Below are 23717 nucleotides of genomic sequence, written 5' to 3'. Positions count from 1 at the left end.
ATGAATGTACTTAGGTGCAGGGGCGGCTTTAGCCATTTCGCCACCCCAAGCACGGCGATACGCTGCGGGGGGCGCTCTGCCGGTCACTGGTCCCACGGCTCCGGTGGACCTCCCACAGGCGTGCCTGCGGATGCTCCACCAAAGCCGCGGGACCAGCGGACCCTCCGCAGGCACGCCTGCGGGAGGTCCACCGGAGCTGCCTGCCGCCCTCCCGGCGACCGGCAGAGTGCCCCCTGCAGCATGCCGCCCCAAGCACGCGCTTGGCGTGCTGGGGCCTGGAGCCGCCCCTGCTTAGGCGTAAAATCAGCATGAGGTCAGACTCAGGCCTTGTGTATCTAAATGAGTCAATTTCAGTGCTCTGCAAGTGTCTTCACTCACTGCTTCAAAGGCATCTGGTGAGTTTTCATGCCCCTAACTCAATAAGGAATGAGGTTCACAGAAGGTCCCTCAGACACTGGGAAAAGAAGCGTTGGCTAGGGAAAGGAAGGGAAAGTTCCTATCCAAAGCAGCATCTGCCAGCGTCTGAGGATATTTTCTAAAATAATGTTGATTTTATAGACTGTCCCAGTTTTGCTTGGTTTTGGGCTGTACACCTCAGAGATAACTTGCTGCAATTGGCAAAGCCATTCAGTTCTCTTGAGAGGCCTGGCAGCAGTAAAACACAAAGGGAAATGATACTTATATATTGATCATCCCCTTTTTCCCTAGTCAGCTCACCTCTTAGAGTTGGATTAAACCATAAAATATAGGTCTGGCTGTTGCAGAGCAAAAATGGAAGTCTGGGAAAAGCTTCAGATATATTTTGGAAGCCCCTCAAAATTGAATTTTCAGGATTTTCCAGGCTATGGAAACTGGACTTATTTCTTTTATTGATACCAACCTTTAATGCAAAAGCCACGTAAAATTACATTTAAAGTGTCTTGAATATATTGGGTGGGGGGGTATCTGACAGTCTAAATATGATGTAATGTCGGTATTTTGGCACAGCAAAATAGAATGAAATTACTTTTCCTATGATCTTTCCAAAAGTTATTGAAAATGATATGAAATATATTCTGTAGCACAAAAAAGTTTTTTTAAAAAAAATGCAATTTCTTTGGCACTTTATTCATTCGTTATTCCTTCACTCTCTTTCACGTTGCGAAAGCTTCCTATTATGAAACATTCAGTGAAAAAAATGAACAAAAAAAAAGTATACTACTTCTTTAAAATATATTGCAAGAATCCTCATTTCCAGATTTTTATTGCAGCACTAGCTGGTATTCTTGCATGCAGTTTTGTAATTTATTCTGAACATTCCACTTAAACCTTTTTTCAATAGCATGATTTTATTAGAGTCAGCTCACTGGACTTTCCCAAAAAGGTATTTAAGATCAAATAAAACCAGTGCTTGGAAAAATATCATTACAATATGAAAGCAGTTACAAAAACATTAGTACTGCAAAGTTTTATTTCAGATGGCTGAGCCTGCTGTACCCCAGGTTATTGCACTTCTAGTTCCTCCGACACACTCACTGGAAAAATGGGAAAAACTGTCATCTTGGCAGTTTTTACCTATTTCTTGGAAAAAAGTGTCCAGTTTAAAGGGAGATGGCAATTTTTTCCATGCACCGTCATTAATAACAACAGTAAACTGCCTTTCATTCCTGCATTCCTTTCCTAAGCAGGGGAGCGTATTTCCCCCCTTTTTCTTTGTCGACTACTAGGTGTCAGTGTTTTCAACACTTCACCTGAAGTGAATGGAGCTGGGCAGAACAGCCAGGCAGTTGGGCCAATCTGCTGCTGGAAAGATGAAAAAGATTCGATTATTAAATAAATCATTCCAACGCCACTTTGCTTCTTGGTGCCTATTTAACTCCCTGTGGCCTTGATTCTACCAACACTTGCTACCCTTTGAGCTCACAGATGGCAATAAGCACTATGCCTGGTATGGAGTATTTGCAGCACCAGGCCCTATTTTTTGCAAACAATTGCGTTTACAGTTCCCAGAATGATAGCACGATAGGCTAGAGTGCCGGGCCAAGTTCAACAGTACTAAGTCAATGGCTATTTTCCCTTTGTCTCCCGTAGGAAGAGGATCATGCTTTAATTGAGCGTTAGCCAACAGCCTGCGTTTCTCTTCTTTCCCTAACCCTGGGCCTAGAACTTTCACAGTGGACTCAACGTTTCTTCGGCGGGTCCAAGAAGCCGGAAAGTGCTGCCAAACTCTAATCTCCCATTTGACTTCACAGCCAGGCAGCTAGGGCAAATATTTTCCTTTTTCAACTGTTACCTTCATCTCCTTTCATCAGAAACAAAATAATTGACAGCTAGCACTGGTGTACTTGGAATTCAAGCTGAAGTTTGTGTGATATTTGTGATTTTCGAAAAACAGAATTTAAAGGAGATCATTTTCAGGTGTACCTGCTTGTTTTCATTTGAAAATGGATTGTCATTAGCAATAAAATGTAATAAGCTAAAGGGATGGTTTAATTGTCACATCATCAGATGTTATTTCATGTCAGTTCTTTGTATCTTTAATATTTGTATCTATTGTACATGGCAGATTTGGCATGATACTAGTATTTTTAGTAATTTCTCTTTTTAGAGGTAGTTATTTCAGTGCAGATGCAGGTTTTTCCTTTGTACTTTTCCAGGTAAAAAAAAAATTTTTTTTCAAGCAAGATATGTAGCAAAGCAGCAGCAACACACTGAAGTTTGAAGATTAGGCTTTATATGCGGACTTTTAAATCCTCTTTTAAAATTGCAAGTTACTGTTCATATTACTTTTCTAAGTAGAAATATGCTTAAAAAGTAAAGTCTTTATTGCTTCTTAAAAGGCGTAGTACTCTGTGATAAATTCTCATATTTTGACTGTTAATATGTTTGAATGAAAATTATTTATACATTTTGGTGAGGTTGAATGGTTTTCATTTGATTGCTGCCTCTGGAAATGAAAGCAGAGTAGCAGGAAATTTACATGTCATGCTGTGATGTATATCCAGATTATGAGATGATTGTGCAGCAGATGAACACCAAGTAAAATCATTTGCATCAAACTGTGACAACTGCAATTCCTGACAAGGCCTCTTAGTTTTTTGGGCTATTATCATTGTACAAGAATATAATCTATTGACAGCAGGGCTGTTTAATACATTTAAAGGCAGACAGTGGAAGAAATCGTAACTGTTTTCATTCGCCACTGCACAAGGGTGCAGATCAAAAGTGAATTATATTTAAAAATATGCATGTATGATGATAAGATGCATGACATTCATCAACCTGTTTAGTCATGGTTAAGCTGAGATGGTGAAGATCCAATATTACTGCCATATGTGGTCTGAAATAGAGACGTGAGACTGAAAATTATATTATTGCCCAGTAGAAGTGAACAAACAGGGGAAGACATTCTCTCTTAATCTTTCCTCTGCCTGTCTAAGGGCTAAAATCTGCCCTTTTGTAGTTATATGTAAATATCGTGCCTCTGACTTTAGCAAAGCATATAGGTGTTCTAAATTAACTGGCATTTATTCCCTTTTGTGTAACAAAATGTGCTGCTGTTCATATCCATAATTAGAATATAAACAATAAGGTTAGCTTTGTAGGGCTTGATGCAAAGACTTCAATGGCTCAAGCCACTTTTCACACATTGATGAATTAAACCTCTCAGGTCAGGTAGCTCTTTAAATGAATCTGGATTAAATTAAGACATTAAAAATGAGATTTAAAGAGCAAATTATTTAAAGAAATTCATTTTCAACGCCATTCACAAACGTCTGCAATCGCCTTTGAGATTCTGGGTAATTTCCGATTCATTTGCATGGAGAATGACAAATAGTTTTCATTTGTTTATCCCCCAAGTCTGAAAGAAGCTGTTACCAGGGCCACAGTCATGGAAGCAAAGCTTGCTGATGGCGCTGTGCTTTTCTGCACATGCCTAGAATGCGAGTCATGATACTGGCTCTGCTGGCGCTAGCCCAGTCCGCACACACGCGTCTACCTATCCAACCTCCCTAGCTGTCGAGGGGCAGTGCTGTGTTGCCAGCTGTTAGAGCTCTGTTACTGCCCAGTGGGTCTGGAGCTGGCAGGGATACGTTTTTAACGTTCAATTATTTTTTAAAATTCCACCAATGAAAAGGAGTGACGGGGACTGGAGCTGGGGGGAGGCTGGTGAGAAGAGTGTGTGTGAAAGGGTCCACCCTTGCCAAACTGGACATGGGGAGGCACTTGGTGTTGGGTGCTCCAACAGAAGTTTAGTAATTTGGGATCAGAACCCCTAGGAGGAATATAAAGTAACAGAAAAGGTGAAATTAACCAACTGAAAGCTACAGCTGAGCCACAAAACAGTCACATGTGTATGGTAGCAGAATAAGGCTCGTAGCTTCTGTCGACTGTAGTCACTAGGGGATGATACAATCACACCCGCTTGCTAAGGTCTGACACTACAGTGGTATAAAGACAGTTGAGGAGCATAGAGAGAGACAAACAGGCAAACATAGTGTATCAATTTACCTTAAAGGTGAGTCTCTACATGCTCGCATATTCTCCAGCTCCAAGCATTCAAAATTGTGAATGAATCATGAGATTGGCTTAAAAATCACAAGGTTTTTAAGATAATATATTTTAGGGGTTTTCTTTATTGCGTTCTGTGTTTTGAGCTTTTAGGATTTGTGTTTTTAAGCTTTTCTCTGCAATTGTGAGGGCTAGAAACTCACCATTTTTTTTAAATGTAAGTGAAGATTCCCATGTGAATGCATGATTCCTGGAGCTGGGACTTTAATGAAAAGCAAAAAAATTGGAAAAGTTGGTAACAGTGTAAACTTGTGATAATCAATCCACAAGATACCTTCAGTGACTGGAGGTCCAAAATGCCTTAGTCTTAGACTGAGCAAATGCTAGGAGCTCCTGAATTTTGATCTAGCTCTGCTGTTGATTTGATGTGTGGTGATGGGCCAGTCTTTTAACCTCAGTTAAATATATTTCAGTTTCCCCATTGGTAAAATGGGGTAATAATCTTTCCCTACCTCCCAGGGATGTTGTGAGTGTTACTTAATGTTTATGAAGGGTTTTGAAATATGATGTAAGTGCAGAGTATTATCGCTGCAGCCCTCTCAGTCTAGATTCACATTGTTTCCAGTCTTCCTGGCTTCCACTGTGTAAAGTCATAATGGTTCTGCGCCTCTTGATGTGACACTGAAAGCCGTAAAAACGATGATTTCTTTAAAATAAATTTGTTAGTGTTTTTGCAATAGAGCCAACCACTGAAACAATATGAAGTTTTATCTTTAGGATCAGACATAAAAACAAGATCTGCTTGTAACTACTTCAAGAAATACCTGCGGCCCTCTTTGGAAAAGCAGGGATGATTGTCCCTGTGTGTAGGCCCAATTCCAGTGTCACCCACAGCCAGGGTGTTTACTCAAATTCCCGCTTCATTTTCAAGTTGACATGGCATTCTTCTTCTCTGCTGTGTACCGTTGTTGTCTGATGCTAAACCGCTGCCATATTCCATCCCAAAAGTGGCTGCATTTCTGAGGTTGATATTGTGGTATCTCTGTATAGTTATCGGTTTGCAAAGTGCTTTTGTTAGGATTTTGTGGAATCCTGCAATAAATGTGTGGTAAATCAGACCTTCAACTTACTAGGGAACATTACAATCCATTTCCGTAGTAATGATGTGTTTGTTTGTCTGTGGAGAACACGTGGAGGAAGGAGTGGGTTAGAACTAACTGGAGTCTGTTTCCTTCAAAATTTCAAGCTCGGCGCCCCCTTCTGAGACTCCTTCTCCCAGCCCCATCCTACTGAACATGCCATCACCTCCATGGGCAACATTCTCTTCCTACAATCAAACAATATTTTTTCCATACTTACACTTCGTTGCTGCCCACACCTGCCTCTCTCTATTTGGGGCTGGTGACTTTGCTGTTCCCATGACATAGAGTTACCTCAGCATTTCAGCAAAGATGGCATTGTGACAGGATGTCCTAGCCTAGGCAGGGTTAATGAGGTTGAGAAGGGGCCAATTAAGTGGATAGGCCACATCTGAGGTTGCCTAAGTAACTCCTGATTGATGATGGAGCCCAGCTGAGAAGGAACAGGCCAGGCTAGTATAAAGACGGGAAGTTGGCAGCCGAAAAGGGCTGCAGCATAGAAGCCAGCAGCTACTTTCTGGGCATTAGAGGGGGAAGGGAGGAAACCCAGGGGGAGAGTAGAAATTCTGGGGATCCAGACCCTGGAGGAAGGTGGTGGAGTGGGAACTTGAGAGAGGCAGAGTAGGAAAAGGCTCAGGGAAGCGACAGCAAGGTGGGATGTTTTAGACCTTGGCTACTGATTAGAGGGTCCCTGAGCTGGAACCTGCAATAAAGGCAGGCCCTGGTTCCTCTACCGCTCACTGGGGAAGTGGCACAGTCTGGGCAGTGAATGGGAAGGCTGCCTGAGACAGTTCATATGGAGATATTCCGGAAGAGGGAAAACACACAGTGATCTGGCTGGAGGGCCAGGCCACGAAGAGGGAGCACTCTGAGTGACAGAGAGAAAGAGGCAGCAGGGCGTGTGTGAACGAGTAACAGAAGGGAGGGTCGGACCTGGAAGGAACTAATCTCCAGAGCAGCCAGGAGCAGGTGTCCCAGTGGTGAGGGAACCCCATGACAGGCATATATATCCTATTACCATTACAATGTCTGCCTAGGTGAGTATCTGTGATTAACAAGCTGTGAAACCTTAGCGTTGCGTTATAGATACACAGTGTCACTTGAGTGTCTTGAGACTCATGGTTCAGGGGCAGTGTGCACGTGGGTGGGTGCATCCACCTGATTTCACTAGCAATAACTGATTCTTTTGGTGACCAAGACTCAGCTCTAATGGGTCAGAAGAACAGCAGCCAGCATCTATGGGCTGGTCATGGGAAGCCCTCTAGAAAGAGAGAGAAAAGTGGAGCATCATTGTACATTTCAATGAGATCATATTCATGGACAGCCATAGATTCCCCTTTATAGCACAGATATTTCCCCGCTCCCCTTTCTAGCGTTAGAAAGAGGATACCCAAATATCACCACTTTACTGATCGATATCAGCATGCCCTCTATTGGTTTGGTGTAAGCTGAAGGTAGCTGAAAAACCCTTTGTGTAAGAACATTTCCTTTTCATACACTGTGCTCCTGCACATAAACTGTGTTACTTTATTTTGACATTGGAGAGGTTGCTGGATTTGGTAAGCTAGCTAAATATGAACCATTTGGGGGTCTTTCAAATGTCAGCGTACTGCTAATACGAAATCAAATCTGTTTTTATTAGGTACTCCTGATTCACTGGAGAAAACCCACAGATTAAAAAGTTATCAAGTTTATGATGTCGTCCTTTTTGGAGCTGCAAAGCATCTGTTGCTGCATTAACAGCTCTGAGCATGATGAACATTTTGGGAGAAGGGGTAATTTTTAAATAAAGAAGAATGCAACTATTGAGGAAGAAAATCAGGTCACTAACTTTATTTGACACATGTAATAGACTGTCAGAGTTTTTTGGGGACTGCATGGTGCAAAGTAAAACGAAGCTGGTAATAAGCAAGTTGGCATTTATTCTTTATGTAGGAATATTTGTTCCTCAAAGTCAGGCTATGTGGAATATTAGCATTTGAATAAATTATTCAACACTTTCTAGAGAATGCAAGGGGAAAAAATCTTTTCAGCATTATAACATGACAATCTACAGGGTAGTAGAAAAAGAAGGCTGTCATTTTTTCTTCAATTACAAAAGGCAAATATTTATTATTTATAAGTATTCGCCTTGTATAGGCTTAAATGTTATTTATGAACCTGTTGCATAGTGATTTTCAATGTAACTCATTATTTTTAGCCTTAGGGTGTTGTAAAGGAGCATGGATATATTTAATGACACTTTGCTAGTCAGCGCAATTACACTGTAATCATTATGTAAAATGTGCTATTAATTAAACCAATTTCTAGTTAGAACATTCTTTTCTGCAGGGCTTAATCTTAATCTCTGGCAATCTTTCTCTCTGTTTTTCACTCATTAATTATATGATTACTTTTAAAGTTACATATGATAAAATGTTTTTATCTTTAAACTTCGTATGGTCAATTACTTGTATTTCTCAGGCCATTTGCCTGTGAATGCCGAAGAAGTTTCGCTCTACCAAGATGGAAAAAAAAGATGAAAAATGTTATCTGGGTGTCAAGAGTTTGATCACTGATGTTGTTTCTGATATTTTTGTGATCCCCAGCTGAATTAAATTTCTGATTCAAAAATTACAAGTCCCCTCCTCACCTTTTGATTTTTTAAAAAAAGCTTTTTTCCCAAAAAGGTCTTCTAAAAGTTTCTATTCATTTGTACACTTATGCAAAGATCCAATATTTTTTCCAATTGCATTTACATTTTATGGTTGTATTTTATTAAAAGAAACACATTTATATTAAAAGCTTGCCCTTTTTGATAAGGAGTTGAGATAAACACTAAATAAATAATACCCATTTCAAAGGCACTATGATATTTCCCAGATAATAATTAATACTATGATTAGTTAAATTTGAAATACATATATTTTAAAGTACTGTTACATCTTAAAACAGAAGAAAAAAAATCTTTATATTTTCTAGGTTGAAGATCTCTCAAGTCATCCTAGCTCTGCTCTATAGTGACCCCTTGTGGAGAAAAGAAGGAAAAAGCGGGGAGGAAGTGCTTGCAAATATATGCATGCTATGTGGAGTTTTGATATATTTTAGCTATAAATGGACAAGAACAGGGCAGTTTTGTTCTTGCAAATCTCTTGGTCAGAGACTTTCATTTAATCAAACCTGGAATGGTTTGCGTCCAGATACCATATAATCTGAAACCCCAAATTTCTTGTAGGTTTAGATAGATGGTTCCAATTTTGGTTCCATCCAGCGTCCGCCAAGCTCTTTAACCTGGTTGAATGGTCACTCTCAGATCACTTTCTGAAGAACAATAAGGGGGCTGTTTTTAAATACTGGGCTGCTTTGTCAGTCAACTGGCTACATGAAATAGTTGTTCCTGCTTAAAACACAGAAATTGCAACTCAAACAGCAAATTAGGATCTAAAACTCACTTAGAGTGGTGTAAATCAGGAATAATTCCACTAAAATCAATGGTGTGAGGGGAGTCAGGCCCCGCACAGTTTATATTCTCCCTTATCTCGCTCCATTCTGCTAAGGTTGTCACCTGCACCAGCAAACAAAAAGCAGATGGCCAAGAATCACATAACCATCAATCTAAAACACCCACTGAATCCACCATGTAATCCAGCTAATAGTTGTTACCATACGATGAAGCACCCAGCAGAACCCAGGGCCCTGCTCCCAAATGACTAACATCCTGTGTACACCAGTTTTAATTAAAGACATCAAAAGCTGTGAGAAAAGCGATCCAGCATCAGTTTCAAAAGCTCTGCAGGCTGGAGCAGAACCAGTTCAGTATGAGCTAAATGTTCCTTGAAAGCAGCAGTAGGTGAGTATGCAATAAACTCCCCCCAATCCTGTAGTATTTGCAGATGAAGATAAAATGATTTAAAATAACGTTTCTCTTAAAGTACATTTTGTTTTTACGGGAAAAGATAATCTAGGCAGCAGGCCTAGGACCTGATCCTGTGCGGTGCTGAGCACTCTAAATGGCCTCTGATTTGGGGTTTTGTCCTGCTAAAGTCAATAGGAACCGGGCCAGACTTTTAAAGGTATCTAGATGCCTAAAGATGCTGGCTAGTTGGACTTTCAAAAGCGCTGAGATGCTTATCTCAATGGGAGATAGGTACCTAGGCACTTTTGTTCCCATCAGGTTCCTATCTGCCTCTTTGGTGCTTTAAAAATTTTCCCTTTAGAGTTTGCAGTGATGGAAGCTGAAGGAATATAGTGGGTGGAGAGAGAGACCTCAGTGGGAGTTGAGAATACTCAGCTCTGCGTCTTCCAAGAGCAGGTCCCAAGTCTTGACCTGTTCTGGTGTAATGTGCGTGCATCTCAGAAGGCTCAATAGCCAGTCAGATTGTTCTTGTTCTCTCTGCTCTTTTATAAATGTCTTATAATTCAAGGTCTCCCCGACCTTGATGGGGCTACTGGAGAAATCTTTATGTAAAGACGAAATGTCTTTGAATAATTTCTCCAATACATTAAGCACAAACATTCATTCCCTCAGCATTAGATGTGTGTCTCTTCTTCCCCCATCTACTTAGTTCATGAACAAATGTATCTATTCTGGACAGTACAAGGAAAACCCCATGCTGTGTTTTTGAATTATTGATGGGTTGTAGACAGCATTTTGTCCCAATTATATCTTTGTGCGGTGGCTACTCCAGTGGTTTATTGGAATTGATAATCTTCTACACCAGGAATTCCATCATTCGGTAAACAAAATTGATTGGCCTCATCTTGGTGTGTAAAGGTCCATGTGACATCTTCGCATCCCCAGAAGCAGCAGCCCAGTTGACAAGGCTGTGGAGGCAGGAATGATGGAATGTTAGGGTCAGGAATGATGAAACGCCAGACCTTCCATTTGACAAAAACTACCAATTTCTGTACATTAGCCACTAAAGCAGCTTGCCTGTCCACTGGTAAGTACAATGTACAATGAACGCACAAGAATTTCACAGCAGCTTTACATTAAGGATTTAGCAAGCCTTACCCCCCCCCCCCCGGCAAAACTGCCACTTTATCCTGAGTAAGGGCTGCAGGATCAGGCTTTCTCGGGAAGTCAATGGCAAAATTCCCACTGATGCTAATGAGAGGAGGATCAGAAAGCAAGGGATGTCCTCATTTAGGTGGAAAATTCATGCTCAAGGCAAATGTGGTCAGCCCCTCTGTGAATTGCTCCTCCATCACCATCATACTGTACAGAAAAGCTGTTGGAGATGGGTGTTGCATTGGAAGTTTAGTATTCAAGGATAAAGTCCTGAGACCAATTCTCCCCCCTCCTGCCCTCGTTTATTAATCCTCTTAGGGCAAGACACTCCTGGTCTCTGTCTGGCACTTTACACATACATAAAAAATATTTAAAAACAAAGAGAATAAAAATCTATTTATTGAGTGTTTCATGACATGGTGAGCATCCTCGGATACATTTCCTTCCATGAGCCTAACATTTTACAGGAGGAGAACTAGCAACATAATGCCACATTTTCAGGTGCCCCTGAGTTGACTTTTCAGTTCTTCTTCCTCTCACTGATTCTAGAATCAGTTGAGTCCCTGAAACAAGTTAGAGCAGCCCCAAGGCTGCTCTTACTTATGCTGTCTGGAACAGCCCTCCTAGAGACCACTTCACTGGCTCAGTGTTGCCGGAGCATTATGGCCGCATCCCCTCCTGCCACTGGCCTGTCCCAACACACCCTGTATACCAGCAGTTGACAGAGGTATGGCTATGTTTCCTTTACAAAACTCAAGGATCCCCTACCTGATAGGAATACCCAGATGCCCCTTTAAGGCAATTTTCTACCTTCTCAATGCTGCTGGAGATGAGCAAAGCAGATATAAAGGGAAGAGGGAAGAGAGGGCCTGTATTTGTCCCAATATTTCCTTATATCTATTTAACTACAATGTACAAAAGATACCCATAATATCAAGGCTGTAAATTCACTGATGCTCTTTGGAATTAAAAACAAAGAAAATAACCAGTGTGGCTTTGGCCTTCAGTGCATGATCCCCTGCCAGCCTCCCTGGTCTAAACCTACCTAGCCCCAATCTCATCTCACACACAGGGGGGAAAAGATGGGTAGGAAAAGATCACGAGGCAGTGATTTCAGCTGGGATGTTACTTTTCATTTCATCTGCCCTGTTGTCTCTCTGTGCTTGGGGGTGGGGGAAAAACTGAATTTCCTCATGGCCAGTTATCTTTCCTTTTTTTCCCTTTATTTTTAGGTTTGCCCTTTCCCGCATGAGCCCAGCACACATATTCAGGCTCACTGGGAGGAGTGAACTCACTGATCCGGCATCAGGTCACTTGCCAAGTATCCCCCGGCGAACAGTTCGCCGTGGCTCTATTTTTAATATACATTGCTGACCCTAATGATGGTCTATTGAGATGAGGGCAAGGAATGTCTGATCAAGTGGAGATTAATTTTTTACTGTGCTGTCTGGAAATGCATGAAAATGCACTCCTTTTTCTATTTAGACTTTCAGGATGCTTTGATTGATTGACTAGTTTACAAATGAAGGTGATAAAATTAGGTTGAAGACCACATACATTTCTTAAAATGAGGCTGGCTGGTCGTGGAGACAATGAGGTTTGGACAGATTGTATTGCTGGTTTAGGCAATCTTCTGAACATGTCAAGATTTATAGACCTGTACTGTAATGTTACAATTGCAGCTCACTGATATAGGTTTCTTTTCAAATTCTTTCCCATTTTATTTGAAAAAGGCCATTAGAGAGTTATAGACTATTGAAAAAGCTTTTTCTTTGCTAACCCTTAATAAACTCTTCCAAACAAGGACTACTGCATTTTTATATTAAATTTAGATCAAAATCTATAAAACTTGCTGTCCCAGGTTTGGATAATTTGATTATTATTATCTAAATGGATTTATAGTTCATATTGTTTCGCAGTAACTTACATAGTAAATAAAATGTAAGTTAAGGTTTGTACAAGATCTGAAGACACAGGATTTTTCACTTTTTAGCTGGATTTCCTAGTTTTTGCAACCCATGATGAGAAATTATAAAAACAAAATACTCAAAGTGCCATTGAAATTAATGTTGCATTGAGCTAGAAACAAATGACTATTAACATTTCCTTTGTCTCATTGTAACAGAAATATCCACAGAAGCCATGGGATTTTTTTAAATAAAACAGACAAGATTTACCAAACAAATGAAAACAGAAGTCAGTGGGATTCATGCAAAATTAAAAACCTTTATGACATTAAAAATCATTACATGAGAAGAGGAATAGATAAGACATCAAAGTTCTTTATGAATTAATAATCAATTCTATTTTATACATTTTTGCCATCAGAATAATGTTATCGAACAACTTTGCATGTACTGAAGTCCTTGATAAGGGCTCTGCAGAAGCTGAAATTGAAGTAGTTTGTGGATCTCTTCCACCTGAAACGCCGCTGAGATGTGGCTGATTTGTGTGTCTAAAGATCACAAGGACTTGGAATGGAGGTTGTGACAGGCTTAAGTTGTGCCCTTCCCCACATAATCATCTAGGCACAGGTCTTCTGACACCTGTGAACTCCAAAATACTAACAACTCAGAGCCATAGCTGATCCTCTGAGGAAAAACCCATGAGAAAGGGACAAAAGACACTCCCTTTCCATGTCCCCATTCAAACAGATGGCCCCACTCTGTCTCTCTTCCACCAGTGAAAGCAGAGGGGAAGATTTGACTTTCATTGAAGACGACTTCCATTTTCACTCTGTGACACCTTTCACCCACAAGGATTCCAAAGCTCTCGATAAACTTTACATTCAAGAATCTTTGCAGCCACAAAGCCACCGACTTTGTGGGTATAACTGGCCTCTGATGTTGCACAGGCAACATTTGGTGGGGCCACATACTTTCATGCAAAATAGTTGCATTTGTGCCACAGCTGAGTGCATGTACACATCAAGCTGGTAATAGCGCTGTGGTTATAAATGTGATGAGTTACCTGACACACCCAGGGGTGTGTGTGAACATTCTGAGGGTGTAGGTTTAGAGGCCACTTTGGAAAATTTGGCCCTTTATTCAAGCTGAACTTCAAGGATGAGTTCCTCACTCCCACTATGGCCTCTATAAGCTGGGTAAAAGGACTGGGGTGGCATGAAGAGGCTCTACTATTTTTTAATTTGGCTGGGGGAGGATTTCCCCCAGCACAGGCACTGGAGAAGACATCCATAAAGTCACCTGCTGAGTACACCTTCATGAGCCCTGTTGTAGGGGGCCTGCTGAGGATGGGGTGGAGGCAGAAGGAGTCTCTTGAGGTTGGAGCTTTGACACGCAGCTCTGTGAAGATTCCAAGCAGCGCTGTGACCCACAGGACAGCCATGGGAAGCTGCCATAACTGAGACAGGCCTTCTGTTTGTCTATATTATTCTGGGGGGTTTCTCCAGCCCAGGATCAGGAGAGGTAAAAGTTATTTAAAGGCACATCAAACCCATCTCCCTAGACTGCAAAAAATGTGTCCCTCTTAGAGGCACTATATAGAATCTCATCCAAGTGCTTCTTTGGGTTTGAATTCTACCTCCATTGCTTACATTGAGTAGAACTTTGCTCCTCAAGTCAATGGGACTCCTCATTTCTCCATCTCTCCAGTACAGACCAAGAGACAGTAATCCAAGTTAACAGTTCATTTACATGTGCCTTCAAGTGGAATGTTGCCTTCATCAGAGATTGCAGGCTTCGGACCAGCGATACCTACCTTGATGCTGATTCCATCCTTAGAATAACACAAAGACTCACCCATGTTTAAGAAGTTGAAGGCGGGCATAAAGTCAACAACCATACTAACCAAACTAAGGACGAATCTGCCTCTCCCAAGCAAGAAGGTATAGGAGTTCATGTGATTATAGGCAGCAGCTTCCATGCTCACCAGCCAAGTACAGAGGTGGGTGAACGAAGAAGTGTTAAGAACAGTTTATGTGACAGTGTATGATGCTGTCTAAAGGGGAAGGTGATTGTCTACACTTATATCATCACCACTTTTATAAAAGTATGATAAATCTTGTACAAAGTATGCCTTGTGAGGTATCATCAGAAAAGTTATAACCTGCTGAGTATTATGATCTTGTTATGGTGTGTGTATTGACACTGTGTATGGGGTTATGAAATTTTGCTATGTTTGTAACTCAAGCATGTTGTGAGTCTGAGAAACGCCCACAAGTGAGCGCTTTAGGAATAACAAAAGAACTGTAAAGAAAGGGCCTCTGCATGTCACCCCCAAAACACCTCAGACACATATACAGGAGGTGCCAGCAAAATTTGCAATTCATGAAAAAAGACTAATGGCAAAGTATATCTGCCATAGAACTGCCTGACCCATGACACAGCCAAGATTTTTCCTGCAAAAAGGGTCAAGATATATAGAGGGAGAACAAAAGTCCCATGCCACCTCTTTCCTACCCCTTCTCTGGAATGATGAATTCTAACTAAGGATGGGGAAGTTTCAAACGAAAGGACTGAGATCCCCAAAACTATTTGGGCAACCCAGAGAGACTTATAGAAAACTAGCAGATTTAACATCCCTGCTATCATTTTGGACAACATACTTTGATCCAACTTTAATTCTATTTGCTTTGACCATTTATTAACTCTCATTCCTTTTCCTTAGTTAATAAATCTTTAGTTAGTTTACTAAAGGATTGGCTAAAGTGTTGCCTTTGGTGTAAGGTCCTGAGCATCCGTTGACTTGGGTAAGTGACTGGCCCCCTGGGGCTGGAAAAACCTAATGTGTGGTGATTTTTGGTTTTAATAACCTTTTATCATGGATGTCTTGTTTGTCTGGGTAGTACAGGTCTGTCGTATCTTACGCACATTTAACATGCACGATTTCAGCTTTACGCGGTCAGCAAAAACAAAACAAAAAAGAGAAAAATAACAATTTAAATACTGTTTCTGTAGTGCGAGCGATTCCGCCCACCATTCAACTCAATGTAATTTTGACTATGCGCGGTTTTCACTTTACGCGCTAACCGCGGAACGGAACCGCCGCGTAAGATGAGACAGACCTGTAATATAGGCTGGATTGTCTAAGAGGACTGTCTGTGGCTCCATGTGAAACTAATGTAGCAATCCAGGAGCACACATTTGTTGCTGGTTTGGCTAAGTCTAATTATAGACTATACCACTGGTGTGGGAGTGTCTGCCCAGTTTTTTGACAATCTTACCTGAGAATGGTCTTCTCAGCTGTGACCCTTACCAGGCATGGTGACAGATTGGTGTATGCTTCTGCATACACAGTGGATGGTAAGTTTTTGATTCTCAGTTATCAGGTGTAGTAGAAAGAGAGCCTGAACCATTTGCCTTTGTATCAGAGGCTTGGTATGAGGCTTGAGGCCTGGGCTAAAGTAGTGGTCAAAGCTTTGCTGATATAAAGCAAAGTTAAGTTGTGAGAGAGGCAGGCCCTGCTCACAGAATCTGGCAAGACAAGGGCAGGTACTGAAGAAATCTACATTCCTAAGTCATGCTAGGCACTCACGCAAACACATTCCAAATCATGGTACCAGATCACCTCAATACCAAACACATTCCCCAAAGATACAGGAACACACTGACCCACCCTAAGATAAGATGTTTTAACTGAACGAACAGGTACAAGGTAATGGGTGGAGGTTAGCTACGACAGAAGGTGGCACCTAGTTACGTCAGAGGGGCAATACGTAACTTGTTCGTATCAAGGTGTAATGAGGTATCTCAGAGGGAGTGTCTCTGTCTGACTAGGGAGGAACAGAAAGTCACGCTGTTCACGGAGCTGGCACATTGTTATGGGCATACACTTATTAATGATCCAGTAGAATCTGTGGGATACTAGTACTGTGGCCTCGTTGACAATAAACCTTCATACCTTAATGGATCTTGTGGTCATCGGGCGATTCATTCGAGGTCTGCTGTGCCAGCTACCTGTGCAGAGTTGGGATGGCCAAACATCTAACCACATCAGGTAGAACATTGCTAGGGGAGGAATGATGAGATGCATGTCTAGAAGGTGCACAATGCCAGAATATTATTCATCTAATGTTCCGACGATGACAACATCTGCAACCTTCTATGTCAGTGGTGGTTGCTAGATAGTCCACCTGTCCTTATTTTCCAAGGACAGTCCCTACCTTGGGGTATGTTATCCATGGTGCATGGGCTAGTGGTGTTTAATTCTCATTTTTCAGCCTGTTTGAGTTTGGTGGTTTTGATTATGCCATGGGGTTGTTGCATAAAAAACTTATGTATAGATAAAACAAAACACATTCTGATTGGCTATTCAATCAAATCTCTTCATTCTGGAGGCAGAAGTTCTTCCTTTCCCTGACAACATCAGGAAACCATATTGGAGGAGGAGAGTTTGTTGGGAGTGGTGTGCCAGTCAAAGTCTCCTTTGCTCCCCAGTACAGGTGGACACTGTTGATTTATAGTCAGGTGAATAAACTTTGAATATCTGAGAAAAAAGTATTAGCAAGCACCAATAGAAATGCTTTCTAAATCTAGCTTGGTAACTGCTAATCATTATTGGGCTCATTTTCTCTTTAGTTGGTGGTTAATTAGAAAAATACACTGGCAATTAAAAGAACAACATTAAAGCAAAGGAAAGCAAGCCTGCATAGGAGAAAGGAGCTGAGCAGTCCTAACTTAAACACTGTTACCTTACTGTATCTGTTTTAATAAACTCAAAAAATCAAGTTTGCCCTCCTCTCCATCCATGGCAATATGAGAGACTCCCTATAATAGCTCTCAATGTTTTCTAGAAATGTATGAAATCTTGGAACAGAGGCATTTAAAAGTTTAGATACGTTTGGAATACAGCTATTTTTCAATTTTATAAGCTAGCCAATCCAGGTGCCTGTTAGTCTACAAGTGTCTGCCATCTTTCTCTGGCTGTCAGTGAAAATAGACTGATGGATCACTTCCCTGTGTCACTGCTCTAGACTGGTGACAATCAGTGAAATGATTGTGTCTGCCTCTACACATATCTGTAATAGATTGCCTAAACCCTAAGACTCTCTTTCCCAGTTGATATGATGGAACATAGGACTGAAATCACTCTCGATGAGGAGGAGTCAGGACCATTTGTTATTTACTTCTTTGCTTGCTTCTTTCTTCTACCCTGCTTGAATTGTCCCACAAGAACACATTATGGTAATCAGACAGAATGTATGTATAGGAATCAATCAAAGGGAAAGCCGTTACAAGAGTTATGACATTACAAAGTCTGTTTGTAACTTTTGATTTATGGAATTTTTCTGTTTTATAAATTGAGAGTGAGGCATGTTGGGATGGCTTAACCCTTGAACTCCACTAGGAAGATGATAAAAAAAGAGGCATTCAGGAATTAAGACAGCACCCGTAGGACCAATCTTTACTTATTCATTATTTTTTGATTACCACAAGAGGCTGCCTTTATTTGCCTTGTCTTTCTGGCTTGCAAATGTTTTTGTTTAAAATGTATTGTCTGTTCAGCAGCCACCAAGTAAAGCAGGAAAACAAATAGTTACAGTCCCTGCCCAGAAGAGTTTATACTCCGAAGCGCTGATCCTGCAAACACTTGTGCAAATGTTTAACTTTACGTGCTGTGGTTCCAATTTAGCAAAGCTTAAGGCATGTGCTTAAGTCCCATCGATGTGCTTAAGTCAATGGGACTTAAGCAGCTGCTTAACTTTAGACAATGCTTAAGAGCTTTGCTGAATAGAATTGGACTTAAGCACATGCTTAAATGCTTTGATTGAGACGGGGTAAGTAGTCCCATTGACTTCAGGCCCTAGGCCCAAATCCTGCAAATCCTTATGAATGTGCTTAATTGTAAGCACATGAGTAGTCCCACTGAAGTCAAAGGGATTTCTCACATATATAAAGTCAAACACATGCATAAGTGTTGCATGGCTGAGGCCTAAATGCAGACATGACATCGCAGTAGAAAGCTTCAAACAAACAGGTAAAGGGAAGATGAAGGTAGAATAATAAGCTTATATGGTTGTTTAGATTCATTATATGACTGTCTTGGTGGATCTGATGTATGTAAAATATGCCGTATATACTTATTTTCTCCCCCAATCTAAATACTAGCTTTACCATCTTACTAATTTATCAACACTGCCTTGTTTTCAGAAGGGCATGGAAGGAATTTAAATTCCCAGAACATACTATACTTTTATCATCAGACACCCCTTTCTACCCAGAAACCCTCATAAATCAGCTAGCCTCTAATGTAATTATTATATTATTACATTATCCTCCAAAATATAGTCCTTTCTCTGCCACTATGGTTTAGATCCCAGACATGCTGCTGTCTAGAAACAAGGGCTGTTCTTGGAAGTTGTTTTCCCGTTCCGTTGTAATTGGCTCTGGTATCTTAAAGTGTGGAATGTTGATTTGCCCTGTTTAATAGTTGCTGCATTCCACCCCAGAGAGAGATGCATTTCATTGGCTCCACTATGAGTGTATACATAAGTCTAGTTTTCAGATAGATTAAGAAACAGCGGTGCTGGTGAAGTCTAAAAAAGCTTGTATCCAGAATTTTAAAAAAAAACCATATTTTAGCGCTCTCTAGAGAAATAAGCTTGACCAGCATCGGAAATATTGTAAAGACCCCTTTTTGACTCTTTGCATCATTTAATGTATATGAAACAGCAGAGGCTCTGAAACTGAGTAGATGAAATGGACACCCCCATCCCCAGGGAGCCATAAGGATAATGATCCCCTTGGAACTGTTTTTGACTTTTTTTTGCAGAAAAATTATTCAGCGTCTCTAAAAAACACTGTAAAAAAATCCGATTTTTAGAAGTCCCCATGACAAACTTCCCAACCTAGTGACTAGTTTGTATTTTCAAGGCTATCATTACAAGAAAGTGAAGTAGCAGCTAACTTTTATTTTTTTAATAAAAATGTAAGCTAGGTAGAGTAAAATCTATAGCATTCACCGGACCTCTCAAGCAAGTTGCCACACACATCTTTTCTAATTCCTATGCACCCACGTTGCAAAATTAGTGGAGTAAACGCCAAACAGTATTTTGCTCATTGTTTTTTAGGTGTTGGGGGATTCTTTAGGGTTAAAGGTAGCATAGAAAGGTAAATGATTAGAGGTGCATCACACCAGATTTTGCTCTCATTTACACTTGTGTAAATCTGGATTTGCTTCATTGGATTTCAGTGGGACTAGGATTTTATTATTACTTTATGTACAGCAATTTGGTCTTTATTGCTTTGTCACTCGGCCCTTTCTATAAGATTCTTCATAGAGAAGTAAAATTAAATTAAAGCCCGTGGAAAGTGTGTTTTAACCACTCCAAAAATGCTGGTGGATTTGCTATTAGGCACAGACACATTCCAGCAGCATGTTAAATTAGGTGTCTCCAGTAAGCGTATTGTTTAGACTTAACAAAACAGATAGCACAAGGTAAGTTAACCTCATGCCAACTGGTGATTTAATACATATTTGGGGCCTGATTGTGCTCCCATTCAAGTTGACAAGATTCTCATTTAATTCTATGGGATCCGGAACTGGGTAAATTTAATTTCTTTGCCAAAGACCTGTCCGAGGTCCCCTATAGTAAGGGTACATCTACACTACGGGACTATTCCGAATTTGCATAAACCGGTTTTGTAAAACAGATTGTATAAAATCGAGTGCGCGCAGCCACACTAAACACATTAAATCGGTGGTGTGCGTCCACGGTCCGAGGCTAGCATCGACTTCTGGAGCGTTGCACTGTGGGTAGCTATTCCGTAGCTATCCCATAGTTCCCGCAGCCTCCCCCGCCTTTTGGAATTTCTGGGTTGAGATCCCAGTGCCTGATGGGGCAAAAATCATTGTCGCGGGTGGTTCTGGGTAAATGTCGTCAGTCACTCCTTCCTCTGGGAAAGCAACGGCAGACAAGCATTTCGCGGCTTTTTTCCCTGGATTGCCCTGGCAGATGCCATAGCATGGCAATCATGGAGCCTGTTTTGTCTTTTGTGACTGTCACCGTATGTGTACTAGATGCCACTGACAGAGGCGATTCAGCAGCGCTACACAGCAGCATGCTTTTGCTTTTGCATGACAGCAGAGATGGTTACCAGCCATACTGTACCATCTACCAATCCATAAATTGGTAAAAAGATGATCATGGTTACCAGTCCTTTTGCACTGCACCATCTGTTGCTGTCATAAGTGCCCCTGGCTGCTCTTAGCCAGGGGCGCAAAAGCCAAAATTGGGAATGACTCCCTGAGTCAATCCCTCCTTTTTGGTATCTAAAAATAGAATCAGTCCTGTCTAGAATTTGGGCAAGTGTACTAGAGAACTACTGTATCATAGAACCAGAAAGCACAGCTGCTCTGTGTCAGATCCAGCAGAAATTATGAGCTGTATGCTATTCACAGGGGGTGCTCCTGCAACAACCCCACCTGTTGATTCCATTCTTCCCCCAGCCTTCCTGGGCTACTGTAGCATTGTCCCCCCACTTGTGTGATGAAGTAATAAAGAATGCAGGAATAAGACACAGTGACTTGTTAGTGAGAAATGAGTGGAAGGCAGCCTCCAGCTGCTATGATAGTCCAGACAGGACATTAAGAACTGTGGAGGAGAGGAGCCCAGCATCGTGCTACTAGTCCAGGGGCAACTGAATCTTTTCTTTACACATGAAGGGTGGGGGCTGATGGAGCTCAGCCCCCTGTTGCTATGATGACGATGGTTATCAGCCATACTGCACCATCTGCCAGGAAAAATTAGGGCCAGGCGCCCTTGATTGACCTAACTGATGCTAGTCGGCATGGTTACCAGTCCTTTTGCACTGCCCCATGTGCCAATAGGCTGATGATGAGGACGGGTACCAGTCATATTGCACCATCAGCCACCCATGGCGGGGAGAGCAAGGATGTTGGTGTTGAGTGCTGCAGCATCGCATCTATCTGCAGCATTCAATAAAGATAGGGTGACATGTTAAAGAGTCAAGAGAGGATTTTTTTCCCTTTCACTTCTGGGGGTGGGTGGGGGGGTGCGTAAATTGCCGAGCTATGCCCTGACCCACCGCGGACACTGTGTTTGACCCTAGAAGCATTTGGAGCTCAGCCAAGAATGCAAATACTTTTCGGAGACTGCAGGAACTGTGGGATAGCTTGAGTCCTCCAGTCCATGAGCGTCCATTTGATTCTTTGGCTTTCCATTACGCTTGTCACGCAGCAGTGCGCTGAGCCCCTGCTATGGCGTCTGTCTGGAGATTTTTTAAAAATTATTTTGAATTTCGTCTTCTGTAACGGAGCGCTGATAGAACAGATTTGCCTGCCCTTACAGCGATCACATCCGCATGGTCCATGCGGGAGCTCTTTCTTTATTTTGATTTTTTAACTGCATCGCCACACGTGCTGATTGGAGCTCCATGCTGGGCAAACAGGAAATATTCAAAAGTTCGCGGGGCTTTTCCTGTCTACCTGGCCACTGCATCCGAGTTCAGATTGCTGTCCAGAGCGGTCAGTGGTGCACTGTGGGATACCGCCCGGAGGCCAATACCGTCGATCTGCAGCCACACTAACCCTAATCCGATATGGTAATACCGATATTAGCGCTACTCCTCTCGTTAGGGAGGAGTACAGAAACCGGTTTAAAGAGCCCTTTATACCGATATAAAGGGCCTCTCAGTGTGGACAGGTGTGGTGTTAAATCGGTTTTACGCTCCTAAAACTGGTTTAAATGCCTAGTGTAGACCAGGCCTAAGTCTGCAGCAGCTCTGAATAAGTTGCTTTGCAAGGGAGCTTTGAACCAATGCTTAGAACTGGAAAAGGAAAGTGGAAGGACCATGTTTCATCTCTGCAAACCTTTCGAAGGATCGAGGGCTGAATTTCATTTCCAACCCCTCACATAATGCCCAGCCTTTCTGTGGATTTCATGAATTTCACCCTCTAATTAATGATCTCTCTGTGGTATGTTTAGAATGCCCATCACTGAAAAAGCTAAGCACTGTGGCCTCCCTTCAGCAAAGCATTTAAGACTGTGCTTAACTATAAGCATGTGAGTAATGCCCTGCCTATTTAGCAAAGCACTTAAACACATGCTTCATTTTAAACACATACATATAACTGATTGGCTTAGGGGTTCTGCTGTTTTGGGGCTTAGATAACTACACAATCGCTACTGTAGACTTTTCTAAAATAATTTTAAAACCCTCATAACGTGCATTTTTATTCTTCAATGGCTATTTCAACAACAGACAAGAAACATCATAAATGTTTCCTTAGACTCACTGTACATTGAGTACATACCAATTAATAACTAAAAACACAATACAGAGGTCTAACGGGGATGGTATAGATATGTATCTATTACATCGTTGTTAATCCTCTGTAAATATGTTTTTAATAACCCTGTGGTATTTAGTCGACATACAATAACTGTCTCATTAAATCTAAATTAAATGCATGATTAAGCTTATTAAAAACACTTAATTTAAAATGTTGCAAACATTCTTCATAGTAGGTTCCAGCGTTCTTATGATCATTTTTCAGAATTCAGATTGACTGACTAGGTTTAGAGAAATCCCTGGTCCTATATGCTATACAGCACCTTCTTCTGAATGTCCATTAAGAGACTATGTAATTTCATGCTATCGTTTTATAAACACAGAACTAGTCAATGAGATTTATTTATGGGGAAGAATGCTCATGTACCACAGAGAAAGGATGCTTTTCAAAGGTCCATATTGCTTTAAAAAAAATAAAACAAAGGATCTAATAAAGGAAAAGGAAAAAAAAGACCTCTGTTGGAATAACAATAAAGAGAATGTTGCTGTACATGATTTTTCATTTATGGATAGCTGGAGACATTAATATACTTGCCTATGGCTTGTGCATTACTATTACCAGCTATGCAGAAATGAAACGTGATTTACAGCAACACATTCTTTATTGCTATTCCTTCGTATCTGCTGTCTTTTCTGGATTCGGATTGGCTGGCTGACTGTTAGAATGGGATGATGCTGGACTGCACAGTAGCCTAATGGGTATCAACAAATGCAGCAGGTATATGTGACCTGGGATTTTTGGGGTTTGTATACCCAGCAAGCCAATCACAATGCAGAAAGAACAATAGCTGAAGCTTTTACTGCTCTTTAAGTTTCCTCATT

This window comes from Mauremys reevesii, linkage group 8 (assembly GCF_016161935.1).
Source record: "Mauremys reevesii isolate NIE-2019 linkage group 8, ASM1616193v1, whole genome shotgun sequence".
In the NCBI taxonomy this organism is placed as follows: domain Eukaryota; kingdom Metazoa; phylum Chordata; order Testudines; family Geoemydidae; genus Mauremys; species Mauremys reevesii.
This window is presented reverse-complemented; position numbering follows the sequence as displayed.